Source organism: Alligator mississippiensis, chromosome 1 (genome assembly GCF_030867095.1).
Source record: "Alligator mississippiensis isolate rAllMis1 chromosome 1, rAllMis1, whole genome shotgun sequence".
Lineage (NCBI taxonomy): Eukaryota > Metazoa > Chordata > Crocodylia > Alligatoridae > Alligator > Alligator mississippiensis.
The window spans coordinates 272,762,741-272,776,619 of record NC_081824.1 but is presented as its reverse complement, the minus strand read 5'-3'; the positions used below and the strand labels follow the sequence as shown (position 1 = coordinate 272,776,619).

Sequence of the window (13,879 nt, the reverse complement as noted above, 5' to 3'; positions counted from 1 at the left end):
AACTCAAGTTGCTGGGAAGATAGTGTTAAGAATGTTTCCCCCCCATAAGCCAGGCAACTATTTCTTGGCACCAAAGGAGTTACCATCATCTTATATTACACAAAAGGATTCTAATACACCATATTTTCTTTCATACAACACCCCCATCCCCCAAATAAAACCTTGTTTTTGGAAGGCAGAATGCAAAAAAAGATTTGTACAATGTCATGGTTGACTTTGTGACATACAAGAAGTTCCTGCTCCATGATGCCTCATCCAGATCCTGGGACCCCACATTTCCTGAAGGACTATGTTTATTTGACACGAAGGACTACTCTGTGTCAAACAAGGTTAGGACCCAGACAAAGGCAGTGGCAAGACTGTCTGTTCTTTACTAGAAGTAGGTCTTATATATGTCCATGCAAATAAAGTTCTTTCTACTTCACAAGCCTCATCAAGATACTGCCAGCAGCTCACTCAGTGCTTAAGGCACAAAATTCAATGCTCAACCAATGCCTACAGCTGTGAGAGAGTTAATGTAGGACTCCATGCTATTAAGCCTCCTGAGCCAGAAAAGTAGCAGCCATCTTGGCAGCTGTATGGTGTGCATAGCATTTCCAAGCATGCTTCTCTTCCAGCAAAGAAAACAGCTTACCTGCTGTTCCATGCACAGAGCTATAGTCTAGGGGTTCCTGGAACTAAGCAAAAAAATTGTACAAAGTGCCTTATAGGGCAGTGGAAAAAGTGATTACTGTGATTGGTACAGTGGGCGAACCAGGTACAACAGTTTCCCTAAAAAGAAACAAAACCAAAAACTGAGTAGGATTGGAGTACCTTATCTAAAAAGGAACTTGAGGATTGGACAATTTGGGATGAGAAAGTTACAAAATAATGAACAAAGGAAAAGCTGCATATTTGTGCTGTATCTCTGGGGAGACAGGGGCAGCTGTGGAGTTTTTGCCTCAATATCTGAAAAGCCAGAAACAAACATCCCACACACCCAGCAGAGGACCCAAGGCTGGTATCACCAAAGGTCACTGCTGTAACTTCTAAAAGAGCACTTGCCAGGTCATATTATGGGGAGAAAACCTGTAACAGTGCATAGGGGTTACTATTAAAGTTCACTTGATACCAACTTGGGAACAGGGGCCATGTCAATCCTTGGGAGTCTCTGGCAAAAAGAATCCTACTGGTAACAGAGAAGCCCCAGGTTTTAGTTCCTTTATTGTAATATGCTGCTTATCTGTTTTGCCATTCTATTAGAAGCCTCCATATGTTGTCCGTTTTTCCTCCAGCCCATTGCAGCAGGAAAGTAGTGTCCTGGTACTTCACCCCATCAGTGTCTAGGCTGGGCTATTATCAAATCCCAGAAAAAGAGTATTGTGAATGTCCAACTAAGTCAGATAAGGATTATATCTAGGTTTTTTTGTCCTTTCCATGAGCATTTTGGCTGTCTTGACAGCTGATTCTTCTTTCCCATTACTCTGTGGGTACTCTGGGGGAGAAGTCTTGTTCTCCAACTCTCTAACTCTAAAAATATAGTGTATAGTATGGCCTATTGTCTGAATACAAGGTATGGGTATGCCATGCCCCATAAAGTGTGCCTTCAGCTCCTAATTACTCTTTTTGCTCAAGTGTCCACCAGATAGTCCACCCTCCCAAAAACTGGAGTAATAATCTATTATGACCATATAGTTCTATTATTGAACACAAACAGATCTGTCCCAACCTTGTCCCAAGATCATTTTCATGGCCTTTCTGAAATCTTAAGTAAGAAAATTCATGATTTTGCAATGATTTTTAAAAGAGAAAAATGTCTATGCCAATGAAGTCCTACTGTCTTGGATCTATGCTTCCAGGAAATAGTATAGCTAAAAATGTTGAACACTGAAAAGGCTCACCATTTTGTAGCACTTCATCAATATTTTAGGCAGTCCAGTGTGTTCAACTCCTGGTCAGAGCAGTTTGCTAGGCCTCTTACTATTTAGTCTAGTTGAATAACTGACCTCAAATGTTGCAGCATGTTCCTTATGTGTTCAGGTAATAAACCACCATAAAGTACAGCTGACCTTTTTTTTGTTTTGCACCCAAAGGAAGAAAGGATGTTCTCATGTTAAAGCAACTGACTAGGACTCAGGAGATGTCAGTTCAGTTTCTTCTTCTGCCAGTTCAGTTCCTTGTTTAAACCTGAGTAAGTGAATCTTCTTCTGCCTCAGTTGCCTGTTTGCAAAATGGAAAAAAAAATGTTTACTGCCATCTTTTGTCTATGTAAACCTTGATCATGCAACATATATGAATGAGAAGACTACTGTGCTTATGTCAGTCAATTTTTGCAATAGGAATTTTCTCTTTCTTTCTGTGTAATAGAGATTTGATCTTGGTTGAGGCTTCTAAGAATTATTGTAATACAAATAAAAGTAATAAATAATAGTTCCTACAGCCACCAGTATCCAGCTTCATTGTAATTATTATACTCTGAAGACATGCATTCTATAGAGCACTTTTTAGTGACCTTCTTCTCTCAGGGTTTAGATTAAGTTTTCTCTAAATTATGTACTCTTTTCTCCTGTTTACATGTGTGTAGTAGGAAAGGAGTATCTCCTACAACTGGTTGAATGGTGTTAGAAAACATTGCCTACAACTCAGTAATTCAGAATTTTTACATGTATAGGACTCCCAGTTAATAGCTCATTGCGCAGATCCAGGAGTGAAAACTGATTGAAATATAACTCCAGAAAGAAAGAAAAATTATGCAGGCAAGTGATCTAAGCAACTCTAATTCCTGTTGACTTCCAGGGAATCTGTGAATGATAGTCAACCCTAGAAATCAGGCAAAAAGTCTTCACTACTGCCAGAAAGGCAAAGAACTCTTAATTTGTATGGAATAGCTCATTAGCTAACAATTTTAACCTGCTAAAGTCAAATGTACAGTAAGTACTAGAATAGAATCTTTTACTGCCTCCTTCAGTAACACCCCTGATTAAATGCAGCCAGTGGTTCACACCTATGTAGGAGAATAAACACTGGACTAAGTGTAGGTCAGAATTTAAGACTGACAAATGCATGTCAATTGTTGAAATTCACAACATGGGGTCTGTAAAGTGTTCGTCAGCATAGCATCTACAATCTTGACATTCATTAACACAAATTACTTTGTGATATATCACAAGATCTTGTAGCAGCATGCTTGATAATAATTGTCTTGTATATAGTGGTAGAGATTCTGCAGTAGTTCACTGGATTCCACTAGCCGCACAGCAGAGAGCCAACACTTTGTATCTGACGGCTACGCATGGGGCCTATTAGTGAACAATGCTCCTTAAACAGTCAGGAGAAAAAATGACATTCTTCATTAGGTGCTGCATAAACATTGGGCATATTTCTTATCTTGCCTAAATAATAGCAGTTTTTAAGGAAATTCTGGATTTCAGACACCATAGATACTATTGGTCCCCAAAAGGGAAGCTTTGGTTCCCAAGAAAGGCATCATTTGTAGCAGTTTTCAAATTCATTTTAGTGATTTTAGTTAAAATACAGCTCAAGGTCACTCTTTGACCAACACTTCCATCTACCACATATCACTTCACAATTCCAGAACAGGGATCTGCACTTCCAATGATATATATACCTGTGCACTAGAAATTCAAATTACCATATTTACTCAAATCTAAGATGACTCTGAATTTAAGAAAACCTTCCAGCAATTAGATTCTACACATGGAAAATGTGTAAATTTGTCCTAATTTTCCATGTATAGAATTTAATTACTAGAAGTTCATCTTCTAGTGCAGCCAGCCACTGTAGCATCCATGTGGGTTCACACCACTGTTATTTGGCTGGGCTGTGGCCATGCTCAGTGTTCCAGGCTGCAGCATGCATGGAGCCTGTGGCAGGCCAGTAGGGGGAGCTCCTGTATTGAGCCTCCCACCTCTCTATGCCCATCCACCTGCCAGACTCCACGTGTCTCCCCAGGGGTGCCTAAGCCCTGGCAGACCCCCTTTTGAGCCCCACCAGAGTCCGGGGGTGCCGCCACCACCCCGAGTGGGGACCTTCTAGGTTCTGTGTCCTCAGGGAAACATCGGCCTAATAGTCCTATGGGTATTCGACCCAATCCAAGCACTTGGGGCTCCTCCCCAAGTCGGGGGCCAAAAAAGGATAGTCTCTCTTAGTCTGCAGACCTAAGGGGCCTCCTAGGCATAATTAAACCCACCCCTCAATAAGTCTCCTACACCAGTCACAAAGAAGAACTTTATTGGTTACAGAGGGTAGGGTTAGAATAGGGTAAGAGGTAGAGCACTATCAAGGGATTACCACTGAGCAAAACAGTCTGGCTGAGGTAGCCGTTTAATACGCAAATGCATCACTGTGAGCTGACTAACTCTCTAGAAACATGAACATCATCCAGAAGATGGTAGAGATCTGGCTCGGAGATTTCCAGAGAGAGAGCGTTTCCATTGGATCAGACTCTCTCCCTGTGTCTTGATGCTTGTGCCATGCTGGTAAAATGGCTTCTCTCCTCCTTCTTCTTGGACCAGGCCCTTATATAGCCTTTCAGACCTCAGGAGCCCAGTCCAATAGAAGCCAGCATTGTTGGCAACTAGCCAACCAGTTTAAAAAGCATCACTGGTTACCTGGTCAGAGGAGCAAGGGCTTTTCCCTCCCCCACTCAGGTGACCAGAGGGACCACAGCCTCGGCACCAGGCTTTTGTCATGCAGGCAGGGAGGAAAATCCCCCCTCCCTCAGGAATTTGACCCTAGTGTCCCAAGTTGACCGGGACAGGTTTATGGAGAGAGACCCAGGTGGTGGCATTTCTGCCACAGAGCCTGCTGGTGCAGACGAAGGGTAAGGGCAAGAGGAGGAAGAGGGGTAAGTATGGCAGCAGAGGCTGGGGTGTGGGGTGAGGAGGTGGGGGGAAGAAGCTGAAGGGGGAGATGCTGGGGTGCAGAGGTGGCATGGGAGGTAGGCAGCAGCTGTGACTATGGCCCCAACTCTGGGTAGGGGCTGGACCCCCAACCACAATAGCTGCTTGCCCTTACCCCCTCATATGCAGTTCTAAAATGATGGACTTGCCCCCATGCTAAATGCGGAAAAGAATCCCATCTTAGAATTGAGTAGATATGGTATTTCAGTATCTCTACTATAGTAGGATGAGTATCACAGTAAGGTCTAGAGCTATAATCCTGCAATAGCTTTACACAGACAAAGCTCCCTGAACAATTACAGTTTCATATCAGAGTGTGCCCTCCAGAAGCCAATTGTAAGTTCTGATGCTTAATGAGAATCTCACAAGTACATAATAGAAAGAATAATCTGTGTTTTGGAGATGATTTGCGATAAGAAAGGAATATGATTAAAAGTAAAAATTGCACAACCAATTGACCAATGAAGATGAAAGCCGGTTTAACTTACTGATAAATAAAGAATGGGAGCATATTTTAATTACTGTTATTATTACTGTTATTGTTATTAAACCATGTTAATGTTTAACCTCTTAAAACAAAATAAAATATGCTAAATGTGCAAAGATAATATATCTTGTTAAGAAAGTGCACTGTGTTATCAGAAATTAAAATTAAATGATAGAATCTACTATATCAGCCATATTCCTACATTCTACAGTTGGACTAAGAATATGTCCTATGGGCTAGATTCAGCAGTATTTGCTCATACAAGTCCATATTCCAAGTTCTCTGTACCTCAGGGAGCACAGCAGGACAAGACATTTAATATTGCCAGTGTTAATAGTGCAGCAGTTTATAGTTATGGAAAGGAGGCTTGCAGGCACAGGCTGGAATTGGGATGAATCCAGTCACTACATGCTTTCCACAGCTGCACTGTTTAGGGACCCTGATTATCTTACACAACAAGATATATCCCTTTCTAGCACCAGAACTTTGCACAGATTTTTACCTATAGAATCAGGACTTGGTTCTGCCAAAGACATGGTTCTGCAGCTATTAATACCAATATAACAAAGCACTTGAGCACATGAAGTCCACTTACATATTGAAATGATCTGCTGAAGAGGAGCCATAGAAACAGAAAATAAAGTGTCATGTACAATATGTATTGAGCATTTTCAATGGTTGCAAACATTTGCCTGGGGGAGCAACTGGAAAGGACCCAAATTCACCAGAATATTGACCAGGTTAAATATTTGCCCTGATTGTACCTATGCAAATGCTATCAAGGAGAGACAGAAATAGTCTGCCACTTTCACTTCCTAGAAAGCTGTGTCATTGCATGTAAATAATAAGTTGTCCTATTTTTTTTGTTGCAGGCCATCTATATATCATGGTGAGCTGTGAGGACAATATAGAAACCACAGTATTCAAGTCCAAAGAATGACTAATATCAAGCTAGGATACTGATAAACCAGCTGTTAACTGCACAAGATTTTAAACTTGGCAGCATCTGAAATTTCCTCCAGGGAAAGACATATCCAGCTGTCAAAATGGAAGCAGTCTTTCCATTGAAAGGGTACAACACCATCTCCCTTTCCTTCAGTTTCAACCTCAAACCAAACAGAATGTAGCAAATAGTGTTTAAGCTACAAACCACTTGGGATAATCCCAAGGTTGTCATGGTGATCAGGACATCCTGGGCTAGCATCCTAGCTTTATGTATATATACAAAGCTAGGAGATATCTATATATCTATATAGAAATATAGATATCTATATAGATATATAGATATCTATATAGATATATGAAATATAAAACAGCAATATTATCACTAACTAACCAGAAAAAATATTATACTTGCACCCCACAAAAATACATTTTCTAGAGTGTAGAGCCAAACATGCTCAAAAAAAAATTGCAATTCTCGAAAAAGCCAACAATCTGTATTGCGTGTATGTTCATATGTATATTTATGTAATATTCCCAAGCATAGGGAAGCATAGAGATAAGCAGGACAAAAAGTTGCAAGGTAGACATATATTGGGGTTTATAATGGAAATATCTAGAAATCCCACATTGTAGCAATGCAACTCCTGTCACATTTAGAACATGTAACAAAAACGCAGGACATGTAAGCACAGAAATATTTGGAGAGTCATTTCCAAAAGTATTTTTAAGAGATGTTATCATGGATCATGTACAGTCAAGCACAATCATGACATTATGCCATCATGACTGCAACGATACATGAAAAGGTAGCTGTTGGAGAAGCATTATCATATTACTTTCTATCTATTACTTTCTTATCGTATTATGCATATTATCATGTGTGCACCACTAAGTCTAAAGATGAAAAGTGAAAAAAGGAAGTATTGTAAGGCAGAGCTGTACAGAGGGTTAACACACATTTAAAATAACAAAGGAGATGTATCTAAATACCTGGGAGGAGGGTAGACATACAGTTTTTTGAGGGAAGACTGGACAGGAAGCATGTTTCAAAATGATATTTTGGAGCTCAGAGTCAGATTTCATGTCTCTGAAGTTAATCATAAGTTCCCATTGACTTTGCTAATGTAAGATCAGACCCTGTGAGGTCAATAATATAAGAACCAGAAATGGTTCTTATGAACTTAATTGCTGTTAGATTAGGATAAAAATTATTGGAATAAAATCCAAAAGCTTTTTTTCCAAGTTGCTGTATACAACTTATTAGTCTCTCATCCTCAGTTCAACTGAAAAACATTATGGACAATCTACAGAGCTAGGAAAATTGCATTTGTATACTTTAATCTTTAATTCACTACAGAGCACAAAAATACATTGACACATTGCTGTCTAATATCAAGAGCAAGCGAACTATTAAAACTTCAAGATAAGTGGCTTGAGGAATATTAAGTAGATCTGTTCTAAAACATCTTAATGTTTTCTATACACTCAGAACAATCCTATTTTTTCTCTTTTAAATAATCTCAATAGTCTTTGGAATCTAATAAAGAAAATCAGCAAAGAAATGGGGATAATATAGGAATAATAAATGAAAATAACTCTTAGTGCTTTTCATAAGTAGCTAATAAAGTGATCTAAAAAGGAGAAAATTATCGTTATCCCCATTTTACATGTAGGTAAGCCTTAGGCAACTAAGTGATTTTCTTTAAGAAGATAATTGCCAAACTAGGGAGAGAACCCAGATGTCCCAACTCTCAGTCCAGTGATCTATCCAGCATATTATGTTAACATGGTATGAACAGGTTTCTTATTTGTGAAGTTTTATACCACTGAATTCATTATTTTGTTGAGAAGGATAATTACTACAATGGATTTAATTATCTTGGATCCCACTCCAGCTCTCCTTGTAGACAGAAGCAAAAACACATACGGAATTTGATAGGGGTGAAAGGAGAACCAAATCTGTGTGTTCAACAGTAAAATAGAGAAGAAGGGTAATGTTTTTGGACAAAATGGTATTTCACTGGAAATTAGGAGGTCCTCAAAGCCTGTTTATGAGATGATTTTAAGGGATTAAATGTGCAGGATTTATTCCTGCAAAAGTTCTGGTGAAATCACAGGGAATTTGGGAGTATTTAGATCTGCAAAACAGAACTTTCCTGACTTAATTCTTAAGAGCCTGCCATATTTATATAGTCATTTATACCAGCACTTAACAAAGTGCAACATACGACCAAATCAGATTTTCCACTTAATTCAGGCCTCAGTAGCAGTAGTTCACAATCTCTTGGCACAGGTCTAAATGACCATGCAAAGTACATGGTACACAACAATTTTTTTGACCCTTATTATGTTGGGAAGACAGAAAGCTAAATGAACCTCCTTGCTTTCATGCCATGAAATGCTTCAAAGTTTGTGATGGTTTTTTTCCACTAGTAAAAGACAGCTAAAGGTAACCCACTACTGTATGCATTATAGCAATCGCTATTAAAATATTAGTACTAAACCAAAAAAAAAGAGAAAATATTCAAGGTGAATTTGGGAATGATTGGATGAAGAAATAATCAGCAAGAATATTGTAGCTAAAGGAACATTTCCTGAAGAGCTGTGTTCAAGGTCCCTTAAAACTGATAACACAGGTTGTTTTATATTGATAATGAAAAACCTTTCCCCAGTAACTGCACTTGGCATTAATACTGAGGAAAACTTGTGGAAAGAAACTCTATGCAGAGTCCTTTTGTATGTGGTTGTCCTGATTAGCTGATTGAGCACTGAACAATACTATTTTTCTTTCAAGATAAAAAAAAGTTAAAAATAAATGCACAGCTAATACAAGCACAACAAAGAAAGCAGTCAAGTAGAACAGTCAATGTTATAGAACAGCGTGATAATGGTAATCATAACAAAGAAAGTTAAGAAATAAGAAAAGACATAGGAAATGCAATTCTCTCTTTTTTTAATGTGATAGATTTCAAGTACTTATGAAGGAGATGGCCTTTACAGACAAACTAGAGTTCTAGGTAAACTTTTTCACTCGGCTTTTGCAACACACAGCATTTCATGCCTGAGCAATAGAAAGTTTTCTATCAAAAGATTCAATGTCAGGCTTTCATTGGGTAGAAACTATAATAGACCCTCAAGCTCATTTCACTGGTGAGCTCAGCTGGTTATATAAGTGAGTTAAATCAATCTCATAAGCAGCTGAGTGTCTCCAGACAGTGTATTTTTGTGTGCAAAAGAGAGAAGACAAAATGGACAAAGAAGAGGAGTTATGTATTTCCTACTTATGTTTTTTTTCAGAATTTTATACACCAGAATTATATAGATACAATCATTTAAATGAAAGGTCTTTCCATCTACAGACTGTTAGCAACTGGCACAGTAAGCGAAGTTGCTGAAGTATACACATTGCATTAAAAGTGGAAGGGAATACAGATAGTCAATGGGACTTTCTTCATGATTAAATAATTACTCATCAAACTAAGTTTGGCAGGAGTGGACTCTTCATATAAGCTCATATATGTTAGGCCAGATTCTCAGGCCCTTGCATATCAAAAAAGAAGCCAGAAATTAAGTGGACCTCAGAAGTGGGAGTTCATCTTACTTGGAGGACTCTATAACTGGCAGAGAGACAGTGCATCTGCCTTTATGTTTTCATCAGTTTGTCCTCAGCACAGTGGACATAGCTACTTAATTTTGGCTTTTCTCAAATTGCAGTAGAGAATTTAGGTGCAAAATTAAAGTATGCAACACCCAAATCACAACTGCACCCCATGTGTGCGTGCCCCTGCCTTTGACATTTAACATATAACTCTATTTCTGGATCCAAATTGTGCCAGTGCTTTGGAGTTAGGTTAATCAGATAACTATCTGAGTTTTTAAGTATCAAATAGGTTTGGGTCATCTACTCTTCCCTAATTTGTCCATGTTGATTCATAGGTTGGTATGCTGGGCAGTTACAAGTCCCACTAAGGCTCATCTTTGTTACATAAATGTTAGTAAAGGTGGAAAGTCCACTTTCTATTGGCCCTTTAACTTAGGCCACCCACCTCCTTTTATTTCTATTAACAGTATATTTGACATTCAATTTAAAGTACATAAATGATATGCTGAACTTTTTTCACCAAGCAAACTGTGCATGATCATGAAAGGAAAAAAGGATTAACATTTTGTTCAATTACGTGTAAAATATGGCAAACTAAATAAATGTCTCTGCTGAAAAGAGAGCAAAGCTGGTGAGATACTGTAAGTCTGTATAATATGTTCAAATATAACCAAGCTATTCAGGGATACTTCAGATGGTGTTTATTTTTTCTCTGAGCATAATTATGAATTATAGTTCTTTTTGCTTCTCCAATAATTCATTCTGATTCCAAAGTCAATAGCTACTTAATTTACTTTATTTGACAATCCTCCTGCCATTCTTTTAATATTGCTATTATTTGGTGTCATAACAAGCTCCCACTATTGTCCACCACTGGAACCAGTAAATGGATATTAAAGGGTTTTATTATATTTTCCTAAGGCCTTAGAGTTATGCAGCTTTCCGAAAAAGCATCCATTTCTTATATTCTGCAATTATCTATACCTCATTGGTTTCATCCTTCCTTACACCATTAGTAGGTTTGCTGAGTAGTTCTTTTATTAAATTTGGGCAGAGTTCATAGGTACAAATATATTTCCATTCAGAAAAAAATTAATCTATTTCTGATAAGTTTACCAGAATTTGAAATAATTATGGAAGTTTTTAAGATGACCTTGGCACATCTGAATAAAAAGGAGCACTATTTAAACTGGCTCTTATAAAAATATCAATCAAGTGCCATCCTCGTCAAGAGGGTTAGCAACATGATGCTTATTAGCAACTATTCTTCAGTTGGCTTTGTCTGTTGTCAGTTGTGCCACTGTATTTATGTGTAATTGAGTGAATGGTCAACTAAATAGCAAATGAAATTCAATGTAGATAATTGTAAAGTGATGAAAATGGGCAAAAATAACACAAACTATACCTAGAGTATCATGGTCTCTATATTAGCTGTTACAACACAGGAAACAGATCTGGGAGTCATTGTGGGCAGTTTACAAAAACATTAGCTCAGCGATCGGCAGCTATCAAAACAGTGAAAAAAGTTAGGAATTATTAACAAGGGAATTATAAAAGCAGAATGTATCATTATACCCCTTTATAAATCCATGGGGCATCCACACCTTGAATGCTATGCCCAATTTTGGTCCCTGCACCTCAAAAAGGACAGAGAAGAACTAGAGAAGGTATAGAGAAAAGCAACAAGGATGATTAGTGGTATGGAGGAGCTGTCATATGAGGAGAAACTAAAGAAGCTAGGTCTGTTCAGTTTAGGGAAAAAAAAGATACGTGTAATTACAGAGTGTAAGTAGCGTGGAACTCATTGACACAAGACAGTTTAGAAGCTGACAGTTTAACCATTTTAACCATCCCTTCAGAAAGGGACTGGACAAATTCTTGGAGGAAAAGTGCATCAGTAACTATTGAACATGAAAGTTAGGGATACAGATTCTGAATCAGAACTTCCTAGTTGTTAAATGCTAGAGACTGCAAGTGGGAGAGAAACAGTGGACAAAACCCTGGTTGTACCTAGTTCACTCTCCCTTTCAGCATCCACTCTCGGCCATTGTGTGGCACAGGATACTGGGCAAGATGGACCTATGGTCTGGCCCAGTGAATGAATTTCATGTCCTTACGTAAGCATAATTTTATGTCTTCATACTATCTCTTTCTTGATCAAGTCTTCTTTCTCTCCTACGGTAATCAACCTTCTATTATACCCTTTTTTAGGCGTTCTCTTTGTGTTCTTAGAATGCATCCATAGTACATCAGTGTCTTCCTTTTCACCATTTGCATCAATTCAGGCTTGATTCCAGTCATATAAAGCACCCATTTGTTGGATTTTTTTTGGGTCCAAGAAACATTCAGTATCCTTCTGTAGCACATCATTCAAATGCTTGTAATTTTCCCTCTAACTGCTTTGTAAGCATCCAACTTTCACAGCTGTATGTTGCTATCAGCCATATCAATGTTTTTAATAACTTTATCTTTGTTTTGTTAGTAATCTGCCAACTCATCCATATCTCATTCAAATTCTTTACCACTGAGTAAGCTTTGCCTATCCTATGTTCTTCTTTATTTATTCAATTATTTTCTTCCCTTAAGATTGTACCTAAATATGTAAAACTTGAGGCTTTCTCCAAGGATTCTTTATCTATATCAACTCTGTTTTTTTCTTCAATTGTGATCATCATTGTGGTCTTTGAAATGTTAATCATGATGCTGTCCATTTCTTGCCACAGCTTATATTTGCATTCATTCCTTTAGCTTTTCTAGAGTTGTGGTATTCAAAACAATGCTATCTATATTCCTTAAATTACTATATTTTCTGCTTCTGCTTCTTAGACACTTTTCAAATCCTGGTAGAGCATGATGTTTTCTGCATAAATGTTAAAGAGTGATAGATTCAGAATGCAGTCTTTTCAGACTCCTTTTCAGAGTTGGAACCAGTCTGGTATCATTTCAGTTTTCTGTCCTCCATGTGGTTTTTGCAGCAGGTCAGCCAAGTGTGATAGAAATCTCATCTTAGGCATGCATAGCCATAGCTTTGCATGTCCCATTTTATAAAAGCCAGAAGCAATATAGAAATAAAAAACCACAGATACAACATTTGTCCATACTGTCTTGACTTCTCCATCACAATTCTAAAATTCATCACCTGGTTTCCTGTTTCTTTACCCTGCCAAAATTCTGCTTTCTGTGCTGTGATCTCCTTTTTCTAATTTACTCTCTATCCTTTCCAGAACTATCCTTAAAAGGGTATTTTGCTTGCATGAGACTCCAATGAATTTATGCAATAGAGCCCAGCAATGTTAGTGGACTGAATACATCAATTATTAACTTATGCATGTAGGGCATGGCAGGACTGGAGTCCTGATCTCCATACTTTAAAATGTGTGTTTTCTTTCATACAACACCTCTCCACCCCCAAATAAAACATGCTTGTTTTTTTGGAAGGAGAATGCAGAAAAAATATTCAAATCATGGCTCACTGTGTCATGGAGTAAGTCCTCCTACAGCAGTGGTTTTCAACCTGTAATCTGCGGATCCCTAGGGGGGTCCACAGACTATGTTTAAGGGGTCCATGAAAAATTACTATGATCAATCAAAAGCAATGAATACCCACACTTACAATTCAAAGGGATCCATGCCTCCATTCAAAAATTTTTAGGGGTCCACAAATGAAAAAAGGTTGAAAACTGCTGTCCTAGAGATATTGTTACTCTTTAAAAGAAGTGTGGCATGAGGAACTTCCTGGCATGGCAGACCATCTCCTGCAATGCCAGACTCTTTTTCTAAGAGGACTTGCTCTATGTGACACAGGGTTAGGACTCAGACCCTTTCAAGGGCAGTAGCAAGACTAAGATTTTTACGGACCTTTTTTTATAAAAGTACCTTCAAACAAATTTCTATGCACATCACAAGTCTCATCCAGATACTACCAGCAACTCACTTGCTGCTTTG

The 13,879-nt window shown here is 38.2% G+C and overlaps 1 long non-coding RNA gene across 1 annotated transcript in view; it reads right to left on the bottom strand.

Annotated features, from left to right (window-relative positions):
* Positions 1 to 13,879, bottom strand: part of LOC109280392 (uncharacterized) — a 249,778-nt gene that overhangs the window by 17,064 nt on the left and 218,835 nt on the right. The window contains exon 3 of the long non-coding RNA XR_009459034.1: positions 2,049 to 2,199. This is a non-coding gene — a long non-coding RNA (uncharacterized LOC109280392). The remainder of the gene's footprint in view (positions 1 to 2,048; positions 2,200 to 13,879) is intronic.